Source organism: Xyrauchen texanus, chromosome 26, assembly GCF_025860055.1.
Source record: "Xyrauchen texanus isolate HMW12.3.18 chromosome 26, RBS_HiC_50CHRs, whole genome shotgun sequence".
Lineage (NCBI taxonomy): Eukaryota > Metazoa > Chordata > Actinopteri > Cypriniformes > Catostomidae > Xyrauchen > Xyrauchen texanus.
In genome coordinates, this window is record NC_068301.1 from 29,310,008 (window position 1) to 29,326,533 (window position 16,526).

A 16,526-nucleotide genomic window follows, 5' to 3' on the forward strand; every position below is an offset into this window, starting at 1 on the left:
TTATGTATTTTTTACCAGAAGAATGTTTAATGGTATATACACTTTTGAAGTTCTGGCCATCAACAGCATCAGAGCCATGAGAAGTGAAAATCAATGTTGACACTTGACTTCAAAACAATGACAATGTCATAAAAGGTACATGTTGTTCTATTATTTATCATTACTTTGCATCAATGTATTTATGATACTAAATAATGGTTAATTTCTGTTTGCAGTGGTTCTGGAGTGTAGCATTACTAGTTTGACTTCATACAGATAAAACACAACACTCCTATTCATGTAAGTTTTAAGATGTAATTTATAGATATACCAATCACTTTGTTTATAATTACTCTGCATACTGGCAGCAGGTCTATTAAATGTTTCACATACTTACAGGGATCAGCACACCCATCCTCAACCTGATCTTTCATATGGTGTCCAGGCCCCTTATATAGTGAAGAGTAGGCATCAAACTGATGACATGCAGATGGCTGAAATGACGTGAGGTTAGATTTAATTTGTTGTATCCAAAATACCTTACTCAGATGTCAGACCAGTGGTACCACAATTATTCTGTATCTGCCCCAGTGCTAAACTTATTTAACAGCTTTTCATTGGTAATTCGTTTTTTACTTGTTTATTAATCTTACTTTGTTATAATGTTAACTTATAGTTAATGTTAAAGTATTTAATGTTTATGATTTTTATATAAATAATAGCTTATTATTACAAACCTGTGGATTTATTAAGTAAATTCTCATAACTATTGCATTATGATTTGTGTTAATTATCTCTGTGTTTGTGTTAAAAATGCTTTACTTATTGATACTTAAATGCACTCTATTTTATGTTTTTTTTTCACTTTCTTAGTGATATGTGAACTATTAAATTTATATATATAAATATCCATTTAAACATTCTTCTTGTTGCATTTTACGGTTGCAAGTAATACTGACAGTAATACTGTCAACAGGAATTAATATTTTATCAACCAAATGCATTAATCCAAACCCCAACCCTAAACCTAACCATTAGTGGAGTAAAAATTGATGTGTGGTGTGAGCAAGAGACGATCGTATGTGTTTCCGCATCTTGAATAACGTATAACGGCAAGTAAGAGCAGCCGGTGGAGTTTGTGGTGCCCCCCTAGGAAGATGGTGTCATACGCAGACAGCATTATATGCGTATAGTGAGCGGCGGTACTGGTGAAGAATTTCCCCATTGCGGATTTTGCGTGGAGTTCAAGTTTGGTGAACCAATAGGAAGTTGCTTTGTTTGGCAGAGACTTCTGTGTGGGTGGTTCTTTGTAAACCGCTACTCTGAATATTCCCAACGGCCAAGGAAATTATTTTAGCGGCGAGTTACTAATGACTTCATTCACAGAGTATAAAGTGCATCCTTAATAAGAGGCTGCTTGACAATTCGTTTTATGCTGGTTTCACACACGCTCAACATACGCTCACGATTTCTTTGTTTGCAGAATTTTGCCTTGCAAAGGTAAATTTGACCACGCCTCAAGGTAGAACTTCCATTCCTGCAGCAGCCATATTGTGTTGCGTTTTGGTCCATTGTCTCATTTTCTTGTCTTTGGCAAGTAGGCTCTTGCATGAATGTTTGGTCAATGCATTGCAAGTGCATGTTCCCATTGTGTATATTAGTGTGTGGTCTTGCATTACTGTGGTAACAAATATGCGTACTCAAGGGGCCGATAGATTTATCCTCACAGGTCTGTGCCAAATGTGTTATACAGGTAGCTAGCTATAAACATGCCGATAGTTTCATTAACTTGAACTGATTTCACTGCAAGATTCTTTTCAAACAGTTGCTCCACCATGACAGCAGTTGTCCTGGAAGAGAAAAGAACAGTTTAAATTCATGCCCACTATAGTACCTCTTGAAACAAAGCTGAGAATGAATGCGCAATTGCAATGCATTATGAATTGCGTTAGGGATGAATTCAGAAATGCGAATAATGACTACAAAACAAATAATGGATTCATCCAAATAACAAAGAAATATTAGTTTGCAATATTATCCAAGAAGCACAAGAATAAAGTGACGTTTTAAATAAAAAATTCAAAAATTACAATGATTTTATGAATCTGTGCAGCCAATATTTGTAAAGTGTAATGAATAAAAATGCGCTGTAATGGACAAGTCTCTGTAAATTGTGTGCATCTGGAGCTTGTTAATTAAGATATGGCATCATATACACTTTCCACTTCTTGAAATGTCTGTTAATGTATCACACGATTCACATGTGATACCCATGAATTAATTTATAGCCTAAACCTGAGCGCGATGTTGAATTTCTGACCTGAAGAGATTTCACATCAGAGCTCGTCTATTAAATTTGAACAAATGTATATTCACTTCAGTGATTATCTGATTAAGTCTTCATTCCAAAAAAAAAAATATAAAAAGTTAAAATTCTCCATAAAGTTTTCAATACTTTATAGACTATTCATCTACTCTGAATATTCCTCCTTATGTAAAACGAAGAAACTGAAACATGCTTCTTCTTTCTTCTTGTTTAAACTGTGCTAAATTTGTGAATGTTAAGTGTTCTTGAGCTCTGGAAAGTGTGCTTGACATTTCACATTTTGCTTGACACTTCCTGCCTCCAGAATAATTGTGTTAAACATGCACAGAAAAATGAAAATTATATTAATGATATTAATATCTGAAATACCTGGAGAAACCACATATTGTCTACAAATTCAGCTTCATCTAGTAAGAAAAAAAGAATTAAATAATAATTTAATTAAATAATATGGCTGAAATGATTAGTCGATGTTCTCAGCAACGTCGACAATAAAACAATTGTCGACAAAAATAATAGTTGTCGAATACTCGTTTGATCTCATTTAACGTAACGAGATCACATTAAACTCTGATGTGTGAGAGCAGAACTGCAGTTTGTGCCTGACTGAGGAGAGGAATAATTACACAGATCTCAGTCCAGATGCACTCTAAACTTAAAAAGCTTCTGGTGTTGCACATCAAAAAGTACAAAGGAATTATACAAAAATACAAAACAAGTAAATACAGAAGCTCTCTCATTGTGGAATAAGTGGAGTCAGAGCTCTTTAAAGGAAACACCCTGGTGTTACACCGTTTTAATGCATTATATCTTTATTAAAGTTCAAATAATACGGAAGCAGGTCCTTAATTAACTATAAACTCTGACTCCAGCACCTCAGCAGTCAGCGCCTCTTCTATGTGTTGCACGAACGTCCTGAACTAAGGGGGAGAGATTGAACTGCATCCGGCTGATACGCACACTGTCGCGGGGACGCTCATCCTTCAAGCCCAAACTTGTTAAAGCCCACGACTTATTGAAACATAATATATATCACTGTGCATTTCTTACCGTGAAGAAATGGCAATACGCAGCTCTATTAATAAGAGAGAGGTGTGTGTGTGTGTGTGTGTGTGTGTGTGTGTGTGTGTGTGTGTGTGTGTGTGTGTGTGTGTGTGTGTGTGTGTGTGTGTGTGTGTGTGTGTGTGTGGTAAAGATGGATTGAGATGAACAGAAAGGTGAGAGAGGGCAGTCTTCGCCCCATTATACACCAACAAAATACTTTTATGATTTGCTTTGGCCTGTTTTCCAATAATTAATATATAAACTTAAATTTAAAACAATGTACATGCTATACTGCAGTAGAAAAAATTGTTATCTTAGACTGTTGAATATAATATTAAAAATACAAATATTTAAAAATATCTAAAAATCCTTTAAAAAATATGCATTTACATGAGAAGCAGCATATAAGATATGTAGACTTGCTTTTAGAGAATAGATCTTGAATATGAGTATATTTTGTCAGAAGTATAACCAAGTGAAAACATACACTTATGTACAGCATACACTTATGTTTAAGATACATCCTCTTAAAGCAAGTCTAAATATCGTATATGTTGCTTCTCAAGTAAATATATCTTGTTTTGTATTATTTAAAACAATACAAAAAGACTTGATAACAATTGTTATTTTTTTACAGTGAATTTCTTTACTGAATTAAATTTGATAAAACTTACATTTTCCCCCTTTTAAGTCAGGACACAAGCTGAATAATTGGTTACGAGCTAATGATTAAACGTTGCAATAATAGTCGAATAATCTTTCTATAATCGTTAGATTAATCGATTATCAAAATAATTGTTAGTTGCAGCCCTATTAAATAATAATTGCATAATATGAATATTTATTATTATACTATTATTAGGCTATTTATTATGAAAAGACATATACAAGGCATATTTTATTAATTTAAACTATAAATGTCAGGTTTAAGCTCCGCCCATATCCAGTTCTATCTGAATACAGAGGCCGATACAGATAATTTTGTCATATGAACAGATACAAATAATTGCTTCACTGCACACCTCTAAATTGCATTCTGGCACATTTCAGAAATGTAGCAATGCATAAAATCAAGCTTATGTAGCTAGTAGCATTTGCATTTACATACTTGAGTAGAGAAAGTTTGCGGCCGTAGAATGTCCACATACTCACGCACAGATGTGCAAGGGCACAAACACATGCTTTCATTTATTATCCTCCTTTCTTTCTTTCTCTCTTTCTTGTATTCACTCATGATCTCTCTCTCTCTCTCTCTCTCTCTCTCTCTCTCTCTCCTCCAGGGTGTAAAATGAACAACTTTTGATGTGTGTTTGGCTCAGTGATGGCAGGCAGCTGGCTAGATCATCAAATCATGTGGCTTTTTTGGACCTTGCAGCTGCTTGCAGGATTATGGGGACTTTAAGAATTGAATACACAGCAGTTGCACACAGTTAGCACTACTGGACAGATTGTTTAGATTGAAAGTACATTAGAAAAATTGTCAGCTCACAGACCTTAGAGAATGCTTCGTAAAAATAGCTTGGCACCCATATGTTAATTCCTTCAAAAGTTGTGGTTGTTTGGTTTGTGAGAGTACATTGCTTTTTAGCAGGTCCACACGTAATCTGCACACTTAGAGTGCCCAATATTAACAAATTGTACCAATTTTTACTAATGTTGATTAAAGATGGCTCCTTTATTTAATTAAATATTTGGGAAGTTGGTTCCCCTTTGTGTTCTCCCAAGGCGTGTGAAGGCACTTTGTGAATTTGAAAAAGATCTTCTCTGACTTTGTGGTGATATGATCTTTGAAGATAAATCTTAGTACAAAGTGCTGAGAATTCTGCATCAGTCAATTTAAAGGTTTGTTTTACTGCTAAGGGCTGGGAATGCATCATCAGGCTCTTTAAAGAAACATTTGACTTCTGCACTAAGGGAATGTGGTTGTCACGGAGCTGCTTTAGTGCCCCTCTCTTGCACAGCTGTTGACCACTGACAGCTTAGCCCAGCTCAGGCAGGCAGCACAGCTGTGACCTGTGTTTGTAGAGACCGGGAAGTACCCAGAGAACTGCCTTCATTTTTTCTGTCTCAGCATATGTGCATTTGAGGTACTAGCACCCTCTGCTACTTTGTGCAGGTCAAGAGTTTTATGCCTTAAGGTAGTCAAGCTACTGTTGTCACTGGGATTTTGTCAAATAAGATATATTTTTGGATGAACATGGAACAACTTTCTTGTCAAACAAACATAGTCCTAACTCTATCCCTACCTGTTACCCTATCCATTTCCTACCATGAAACATACTTTACAAAATTTTGCTTACACAAATGCGAGCACTTGGCCTATTCATTTTCAACATGCGGTCCAATTGAACGTTCGTTCTTGTGTTACAGTGGCAGTAACACTGGTGTTATTCAGGTAAGTTTCTATAAATACATTGACTTTACCTTACAGACTCAGCAATATTCCCTTCAAAAAGTTGCTCCGCCATGACAGTAGTTGCCTTGAAAGAGGAGACTCACTGTAGAAGCGGAAGGTTCACACTAATCTCGCTGTAGCGCCCCTTGCAGCAGCACTGAGAATGAAATTATTTACTGCCCTCAAGTTGTCCCTCATTGTGTTCCCACCCACTAGAATCTTCAAGAATCCTAAGGCTGCTCTTTTACATAAAAAAAAAAACCTTCATATTGACTACTCCTGTCAAGGTCCAAAGGTCAACAACTTTGTTTTGTATGGCCCCAGAAAGCTTGGAATAAAGCCATATGGACCATTCTGTTATTATGTCCTTTTAATTTTTACACTGTTTCTGAGTGCACCCTTATTTTGACACAAGCCTAAAAAGGACATACTCCAAAATCGTTCCCACACTGTATAACAGGCATAATTGTGGTCTCTTTTGAAAGGAGACACTTGGAAGTTTGTTGTTAAAGTCAGAATGAATAAAAGTCATGAAAAAGAACATTGTGCCTTCTGGCTTTGTGGAGGTTTGGAAGTCACCATATGAAAGAATTACAGTGTGTCAGCGGATCATATTGCATAATATAGTGGAAAATTGACATAAATAATAATTTTTATGAAGTAAATACAAGAATATATAAAAATGTCTGTAAATGTGCACACTGTTGGATTAAATGTTCTATTGGATGTTGTTCACTGAAGCCTGAACAACTCATAGGGAGTTTACATCACTGAATAGGCACGTGCGTCTTTATAACAGTTTAATTTTCAACTTTCGCTTTGATATTTTGATATGTTGACAAATTAAGAATTGACTCCGGCAGTAATATTTCTATTGCGAAACAATGACTACATTTCAAAGCTGAAGTATTAGATCTTTCTTATGATGTCGAGTTTGTCACAATTAAATAAGAATTGATTCTTAATAACAAAGTTAATGCAAAAAATACAGATCGTAAGATAATCTGCGCTCCTTGTCCTTTGTCTGGTAACCTGTGAAGGACATACTCAAAATAAGGACATTCTCTTTTAAAAGAAAAAGAAAATTCACAATTAATTAAAGATAAAGTTATTTAGAAAATCATAAATTGATTTTAAATTGTTACCTAATAATACTTGCATTAAAATAAAATATGACACTGCCCTTGCCTCAGTCTTGCATGTTGTAGTTCTGATCTGAGGGTAATAACGCTCTACTTTGCGTTTTCTAGATAATATTCTTAGACAAAGTTAATTGAATTTTCTAAAAAGCTACTTCAGAAGCTTGCCAGATTACCACATTTATTCAATTTCTTAACAATATACACACATTTGCTCTTTGTCTTAAGCCTGGTATGCTTAAAACTGCTTTGTTAATGTTTTCACATTCACAGTTATGAATGACAAATGAATCACGTACTGTACATTATTTATTTTCAATTCAAAATAGCGAATAGTTTACACCGTTGGAAATTACTGTGGGTCAGTACAACATTTGAATCATAAAACATTGGTCAAATATTGTATCTCGCATGACACAAACACTCTTAACGTGAATCTGGCCATATCTGATTATTTGGGGGGGGTGTTAGTGGTTCGGCTGTTCTGCCCCGTTTCGCGGCCGGCCCACTGGGAAAAGTCCAGTCCGCCACTAGTTACAGGTCAAGCTTGTTGACCCTGGTAGCCGATTTGTGCTGGTCCTAAGGGGTCTACCAGCCCTAACGAGCTTGACCAAGATGGTCTACCCATGTCAGGTCCCCTACTATCTAGTACTCCAACTCTTCAAGCACCTAAACTGGTTTGGACCAGGTAGGCTAATGATCAGCACAAACCAGTAAGAAACCATGTTGAACTAAATTTCCCTCATCTAACATCTTATCTATGAACAAAAGCTTATTTGACATCTACTTCTATGCATTTTTCTCTTATTTAGTGTTTTTGTTTTTCAGTGTGTCTCTGTTTTGGAATGAATCCATTGGTTGTTAGAGTTCCCCTGCTAAGGTGTTCAACCCTATATGCTTTGGATCAGCAAAGTTCAGCTTCACACACACAAGGCTCCATTCATAGCCTCAGTTATTAACCTTTGAGGGATATTTTGATAAGTGTGATTTGTGGGGGTATTTTCATAAATAATTACCCCCAAGGGTTTTTTGCACTTCCTTCCCTGCTCTCATTACCTTCTGAGAGCATTTGTCAGTGACTTGTGGGTAAACCTAGCCAGTGATGATAGGGAAGAGGTGGGAAAGTTTTCAGTTGGCAAGAGGCTTTGCTCTCTCTCTCTCTCTCTCCTCCCTCCCTCTCTCTGATCTGTGTGACTGTGTTGAGTCATGAGTTTACAGGGATCAGAAGAACTGAGGGGGGAAAGTCCCAAATCTTTTCCGTCTGCACCTGGACACACTCGCATTCCTTAGCCTACATGCCTGAATGAAGGCCTGTATGAGTGGGTGTGCACAGCCCTGAAATTTAAAGTATGCTAATGCTTTATGAATCGTAACCACATGAAAACTTTGGAATAACATACATTTTCCAATTATTCTTTATTTTATATTATTTTTAAATTTTTTTACTTAAAGGAGAAGGGCATGGTCAACAGATATGCGTGTCTGACTCACATGAAGCTATTTATACAACCTTTCACAAACCTTATACAAAGTGTTTTAGTACTTTAGCACATCACACAATCATACACATTTACCTATTTTTCTACGTGGGGACTTTCCATTGGCTTATATTGTTTTTAAGGGATTGTTCACCCAAAATTCTCTCATCTTACTCACCTTCATGCCATTCCAGATGTGAATGACTTTCTTCTGCTGAACACAAAGGAAGATTTTTAGAAGCATATCTCAGCTCTGTAGGTCCTTTCAATACAAGTGAATGGTGACCAGACCATTGAAGCTCCAAAAAGGACATACAGGCAGCATAGGAGTAATCTATATGACTCCAGTGGTTTAATTAATATCTTCTTAAGTGATATGATAGGTATGGTTTAGAAAGAGATCCTATATATCCAATCATTTACTATAAATTCTCCTGCCTGCCCAGAAGGTGGCAATATGCATGAAGAATGCAAACTGACAAAAACAAAAGAATGTGAATGTAAAAGTTGAGATTTATAGTAAAACAATTACTTTGATATTGATCTTTTTCTCATACACGTATCATATCGCTTGTGAAGACATGGATTAAACCACTGGAGTCGTATGGATTATTTTATGCTGATTTTATGTCCTTTTTGGACCTTCAAAATTCTGGCTGCCATTCACTTGCATTGCATGGACCTACAGAGGTGAAATATTTTTCTAAAAATCATTGTGTTCAGCAGAAGAAAGAATGGGAAGAAATGATAAGAGAATAATATATAAGAGATAAGTTATAATTACTACAATAATAAACCCTAACATAGAACTTTTGAGGTTTTTAAAAGTCAGTAAAGATATTTGTTACGTCCCTTTTTATGTTGTCTAGGGAATAAGGGAATAACACTCTTAAAAATTGTGTGTGTGTGTGTGTATCTCAATGGGCAGGACAGAGCAAGAAAAAGAAACCGATCTCAAAACTCATCTCGAAAGGATTTATTAATCCACAATGCCATGATAGATGAGTGAAGAAAATAATATTTACAATATATACAAACAATAAATGAGATCAATAAACAAAATAAACATACTAAACACAAAGAAAAACCCAAGGTGGGAAGGCGAGCACGAGAGATGCCAAATCAAACAAATCAATAAAACAGAACAAACTAGCGAAAGGTTAATTCAACTAAACTAACTACCAAACATAAAATGTAGAAAAGAAAAGTATTCGGTGTCAAGACGCTCTAACCAAAACTACGCTAACTATATTACAACAAAACTTACAAGATGGGCACTCTCCTAAACTAGTGTTTCTAACATTCAAAACATCCTAAATAGTGCAAAGTGTATATCGCGCGACCTACTAACCTGCTCCCTCCTTCCCAGCCTTACACGCTCCGTGTTAACTGAGCGGGACGAACAGTAAAATGACAGAACACTTAACACCATTTAAGAATAGATTGAACAAACAATAGACACACAGAATGTCAGTGACAGCGAGTCAAACAAGTATGCCAAAGTGAGCAAAAAGCTGTTTTTCATGGAAGTGATCACGAGTATTTGAATGAAGTGGTGAGATGTGATTGGATAAGTTGAACCGAAACGTCATCGTCCTTCATGAAGATTGACAGATGGTAGATTGAACCAACGAACACCTGAAACACACGCACCACAACAACAACAACAACAACAACAACCCCACATTTCCATATTGCAACACTTTGAATACGTACGAGTACGTAATAATATTATTTAAATGTGGCGTGTGTAATTTTTTGGCTATTAAAACACTTTCTCCCAATTAAGCTTAATATACATAAACAACCATAATTAAGGTTTATTTCCCCTGAAAAGTGTAAAAATGTGGCTCTGTGGCACTTTCAAAACATTGCTCTGTTTATTTCAGCAACATTGACGGAACCAATAACATACGTTTATTGGCGGGACTGACTGTTTGTCCGACCAATCAAAGATTGGTGATGCTAGCTAGTGGTTCAGAAATTACACACTTCACCTTTAAAATTTTTATTACTTTAACATATATCTTTCTTTTGAGGAGGTTTCCAAAGGGAGGTTTTGCAAGATTTAGCTGACTTCTGGAGACATTTTTTCAGCATTTTATACGAGTCAAGCCAAGTCATCTTTATTAGTGCTTTTCACAATACATCAGCTTTTGTTTCAAAGCAGCTTTACAGCAAATAGTGCCTTATGAACCCCGTAAGACAGACAAAGGTGACTGGAAAGAAAAAAAATCCTAAATTTAGTCCCTTAAAGTATAGCTAGATTAGAAACACTTACACATGACATTCTCCCTGCCCATGCTTCTGACTGATTGCCTTTCAAGTGTTTGAAAGACCAGAGCTCTGAAAGAATGCTATCCTGATAACTTAAAATATCAGCAGGACAGGGTTTTACACAAGCTAAATGGCCAGAACCTTGCTGATTCTGGAATTATCTTTGACCTTCTCTTTTTTGTCCACTCCACAGGTTCTTCTGTGGGAGCTACAGCCCTTTCCCAGACACAACAGAAACCAGAGGCTCTGGCTAATTTCATAGCTTCCTCTTCATTGTTTGCCTGTTTGTGTGACTGGAAACCAGCAGTGACAGACAGATGACTGGTTGCTCTTAAACTGATTTTGTGGAGAAACTGGACCTGGCACCTTTAGAAGTAGTGAGTATTTCAAGGCCGACGGCTGAGTTCCATGTTTTTCCCCACACTTCTGAGGCAGGGTAACCTGTCACGCTGACCTTGTTGTTTAACTCTGTTTGCAGTTTGATGTCCAAATTATCCCAGCACATTGGTTTATAAACAATCTCATTTGTGCTCAATGGTTGTCTCATGTATTTCTCTCTCTCTATCTCTCTCTCTCTCTCTCTCTCTCTCTCTCACTCTCTCACTCCCTCACCAACCATTTCCCTTTTCATTCAGTTATGTGTGTTTTGATAAGAGTGAGGTTGAATAATGCCATTTAGTTGTGATGTCAAGTTTTTTAGCCAACCCATAAGACTATTTAGCTTTAGATTCCCTGAGGAACTTCTTATTTTTAAACTGATGTGCTCTTTAAAAAGTTGCTAACAAGCTGATCTATAATGCTGCATTCAAGTCATTTCAGAATGATGGTATTTACAAGTTAAACACACATAAACACCAACACAAAGTTGAAATTGCCAGTAGGAAATTGCTTAATTCATTAAGCCCTACTTTCCAAATATTTTGATTAAAGAATCATTGCAGAAGTAAATGGACATTGGTAATGATTAAGTTATAGTTATGGATATTTGTGTACATTCAGTCAGTGAACTGGATAATCAGTGCAGAGCAAAGAGGGTTGCCAGTATCAGAAATAACAATGGATAGACATTGCTAACATTAATAAATGAATAGAAAGCAACAGGCATATTGTTTTACTCACAGACTAAAGGCTTTTTATTTGTACACAGCATAGATTTGCATACACTATGATTTAAACAGATGTTGCATGTTTGTCACGTAATTATTATGAACCCTAAATAGAATATGATAAACTATTACACACAATTTTGTAAATCAAATGTTCCAGAGGCCGCATACTGTGTAATATGATGCGTAAATCCTGAGCTTATCTTCACTGAGCACGTTTTGACACATCCACCTTTTTCCTGAACTTGGAAGTGTTCCACAACTCACCTGTTTTAAATTTACCGTCCCCGGTGTTTTCCCCCATATCTGCGTTTATTCTTAGTGGGTAAAGTATTACATATGTAGAAATAAAAAAAAAACATTTGGCATCTCAGATTTGAGATGACCGTTTAAAAAAAATAAAAATTATAGTGTAGAGTAGATGACAAGAAGTGATGGTACGATGCAGGCTGCAAGCGGACCGTACTTGGACAATCTCCCGAGATGATCTTGGTTAACTTTAAAAGGGTCTAAGATCATTTGGAGCTTTCACATGTGGGTCAAAAATCCTGCGAATCGTGCTCAGACCCCTGAAATGAACCAAGTGTGAAAACACCCTAAACTTTTATAAATGCACAAACGTTTCACGATTCATGTCTTAGGTTCGTCTGTGTGTAATTTTAGTAGAACAAAACAAGAAATTCCCTTCAATTAATATTAACCCTATCAACCCCTTGTTTTACTCATAAATTGAAACTGCTATTCTAAAATCCCATTAGTAATTCTAGAGTGAACCAATGGCTCAAAAATTATAATTGTCTTCTTAGTTTTAGGACTACAAACTAAACTATAGCTCCATAGTAGGAATACACAGTGCTGTATTCAGGTTGGATATGTCCATCTGGCCTCTGTGGCTGTATTAAAGCACCACAGTGAGTACTAACTTTGAAAAACAGGACTCGTAATTTAACAGGAGACATTACAATTGCATTGATAGTTTAGGCAGATGCTAACCCCCCTGTGAGGGTGTGCACATGTATGTCTTTTTCTTTTGCTGTGTGTGTGTGGGTGGGTTTGGGTGGTTTATGAGGACATTTTCTTTTGTTACAAACTGGTAATTACAAGGGTATTAAACTATAAATGTTGTTTATGAGGACATTTCTAGTGGCCCCATAATTGAAATAGCTTAAACATAATAAACAGTGTTTTTTTTTTTATGTAATCATAAAGTTTTTTTGTGAGGGTTAAGTTAAGGGGTTGGGGGATATAACCTATAGTTCGTACATAATAAAAATCATGTCTATGGAGAGTCCTCATAAGGATAGCTTCACCAACGTGTGTGTGTGTGTTTGCCTTCATGTTCCTGGATGTATCCATGGTTGACTGTGAGGTCAGATGTCACTCATTGCATTAACCCTCAGTGCATGTGTGATTTATATGTATGCCGCCAGAGGCAGTAGAGATCACATTTGCCTGTCAGTCACACTTGTGTTATCTTGTGGCTTCAGGCTGTCATTACTACTGAATATTCACATACAGGCAGAATACATGAAATCGTAATTATAAATTAGTTATACATAAGGATGTGGCCACATATTTAAGACCGGGGGGTTCAAATTTAATAATTTAAGAATCAACCATTGAGGGGGCCTGGGTAGCTCAGCAAGTAAAAATGCTAACTACCACCCCTGGAGTCATGAGTTTGAATCCAGGGCGTGCTCAGTGAATCCAACCAGGTCTCCTAAGCAACTAAATTAGCCCGGTTGCTAGGGAGGGTAGAGTCACATGGGGTAACCTCCTCGTGGTCGCTATTATGTGGTTCTTGCTCTCGGTGAGGTGCGTGGTGAGTTGTGTGTGGATGACGCAGAGAATAGCATGAAGCCTCCATACGTAGCAACAAGCCATGTAATAAGATGCGCGGATTGACGGTCTCAGAAGATTCGTCCTCCGCCACCCGGATTGAGGCAAGTCACAACGCCACCACAAGGACCTAGAGCACATCAGGAATTGGCCATTCCAAATTGGGGAGAAAAGTGAAAGAAAAAAAAATCAACCATTGAAAAACCCATATTGGTTGACCGCTAATCTGAATATCGGCAGAGTGTCGACTACCAGTCTAGTGTCGGAGTATTCGACTAATGGTAGACACATTGTTTTTGCAATTCCATTTGGTGACACTAGAAGTGCATAAATGACACTTCTCTTCTCTTGAAATTAATATAAAACGTTTTGTTTGCTGTAGCTCAAACCATGTTTCAAGCAGTTCAACAAAACAAACAAAAGTACTTGTCATACACTGGGGCTTTCATGGTGGCCCCTGCTCTTCTTGAATGTGCATTCGACTAATTTGGGTTCTCTTAGCAGTTTGGAGTCCTCTGACCTACTTGTTCACAATGACAGAACTGTTTCTTCCTGTCAATAACAAATTGCAAATGGGAGGCATCCTGTAGGCTCAGAGAAAGGGTGATATATGGGACCCCACCATTTCTTTCCCTCTCTTTCTCACCAAGCCATTCTTTTGTTCAGGGGACGCTCAGTTACCCCATGTTAGGTTTTTCCGCTTTGACCTCCACCGCAGGAAGAGTCAGTGACAGACTCTGAAATCTAACCTCCCTCTGGAGACGTGTGCACGTTACAGCTCTGTCCAGGCCATGTTCAAACACAGCTGAACCTGGCGAGCTTACTGCTGGTGTTTAGAAAAGGTGTGACAGTTACATCTTATTCACACATGCTCTTTTTGCCACACAGTACATCACTTGACAGATGTTTTAAAACTACTAGTCTTTAAGCTTATGGTTTACGATGGTATAGATGGTCTGCTAGCATAGCCAAGCTGGTTTTCAGCTGATTTAGCTTGTCTCTTAGCCTGACCAAAGTACCTAAATACTCTCTAAACACCAGGAAACAGACCAACCTGACAAGGCTGGGAGACCAGCTAAGACCAGCAAACCATTTTAGGCTGATTTAAGCTGTTTTGTTAATGGAAAGAGGAACTGGAAAATGAAATGAAGGCGCATTGCTGTTGCTAATGTCTAAAAGACATTCCAATAGACAGCATTTGTAATTCTTTACTCTGAAGAACACCATGCGCTTACAATATTGTCATCTCGAATGTCTAGCTCTTACCAAAGCTTGTATTGTGAATTAATAACATAAGACGTGACAATCAATAATTGATGACACTATGACTTTTGCCCCAGTCTAGAAAGAAGACTATGAATTATGGATTGTTTTTCATGGCTAGGGATGTTTTTGTTTTCTTGTTTTGCTCGAGAGATCTTCTCCTTATCACATCTCTCAGATGAGCTTATTATTTAAAAAATTATTAAATTAATGTCTTTAATAAGAACACTTATTTCTGAACGAGCAATATTTTTTATGAGAATTTCATTGATACATCTTCAAAAGAGAAATTTTATAGTACAGTCTCTTCAAAAACAGATCCATTTGAGAGTTGTGGGATTTCAACATGACACATACACTTCAGGCAGAATAATGCATTTACATTTTTGAATATGGAATACATTTCTATTCAAAGTGACTTCCAGTACATGCATTTCATCAGTTTGTGCATTCTCTTGGAACCGAACCCATGACTTGGGGGTTGTTAGTACCATGCATTAACAGTTAAACATCATGGCTATACACATCCACCAGCAAGAATTATATATTTTTTTTTCCAGAATAGTTATCTTTTTCCACTTTTTATGCTGTCAGTTTGGCGGCGTTAAGCTAGCATGTTTTGCTTTCATCAGCCAGTGCTTAAGTTTGGGCTTCCATCTGCTCATCAGAATGTTAAACATCAAAGGCAAAGCTCTGTCTGTGTTTTAAAGACTATTTGGGAGAATTTGGAGGCCCTGCTAACAATAATGATCAAAGATTTTGTGTGTCTTTATTGGTCATCCGGCATGTTTAGTCAAAGTGGCTTTCTCTGGTTAAAACTTTAAAGATAAAAATGTGCTTGTTAGCGGCTGTGCTATTTTATCCACACACAGTTATCCACATGTTCAAAGCATCTCCGTCCGCTTTGATTGAGGAACTTCAGGCATTTGTTTTTATGTTTTGCTATGTGTATTCTGCCACCCTGGATTTCTGAATATTTTCCTCTGCAGTATTTTGCCTGCCATGACTTGACTAACACATTAACTCCATTCATCCCTCTCTGTCACTCTCTTCATGTTGTGTACCCACTGCGAGATCTTTTTGCTGAGTAAATTCTGTGCCATTTCCAAATCCCCCTCACCCTCATCCTCCCCTCCACTCCCTTATCCGGTTCACTGGATTTCTACCGATTTTAAGACTTTATCTTCCTCAGGGTTTGTTATTTCTCTAAGCAGATACTAAACAAAGTCAAAGCTTTGCTGAGTAAGCAGGTTGGGAATTAACAAGACTGAAAACTGCTCACACACACACACGTACACACGCACGCACACACACACACACACACACACACACACACACACGCGCACACACAAATGCATTCACATGAGCACACCCATATGAATATACATACAAACACATGCACTTAAGAACACAAAAAACTGTAGTGTATTGTATGCATTTGTAATAGTAGCCAGCTGGTTGGTAGCAGTGCATTGTGTCACATCCCTTGCACAGAGCGGGTCGAGCAGGGCCGGTTACATATTCAGACTGTTCGCATATATGTTATGGTTCCCATAAACATGAATGATCCATCATCATGGGATTTACACACACATATGTTCACATATAATTTAAAAGTGTTTTCACATTCATAAGATACAGTATCATTTATAAAAATAAAAAAAGAGATATCAACCGTAT

At 37.1% G+C, this 16,526-nt stretch overlaps 1 long non-coding RNA gene across 1 annotated transcript in view; it reads left to right on the forward strand.

Moving 5' to 3' along the window:
• The window catches only part of LOC127620186 (uncharacterized), a 43,030-nt gene that overhangs the window by 2,658 nt on the left and 23,846 nt on the right, over positions 1-16,526 (forward strand). The window contains exons 5-8 of the long non-coding RNA XR_007967681.1: positions 19-135; positions 216-279; positions 379-488; positions 10,832-11,015. This is a non-coding gene — a long non-coding RNA (uncharacterized LOC127620186). The remainder of the gene's footprint in view (positions 1-18; positions 136-215; positions 280-378; positions 489-10,831; positions 11,016-16,526) is intronic.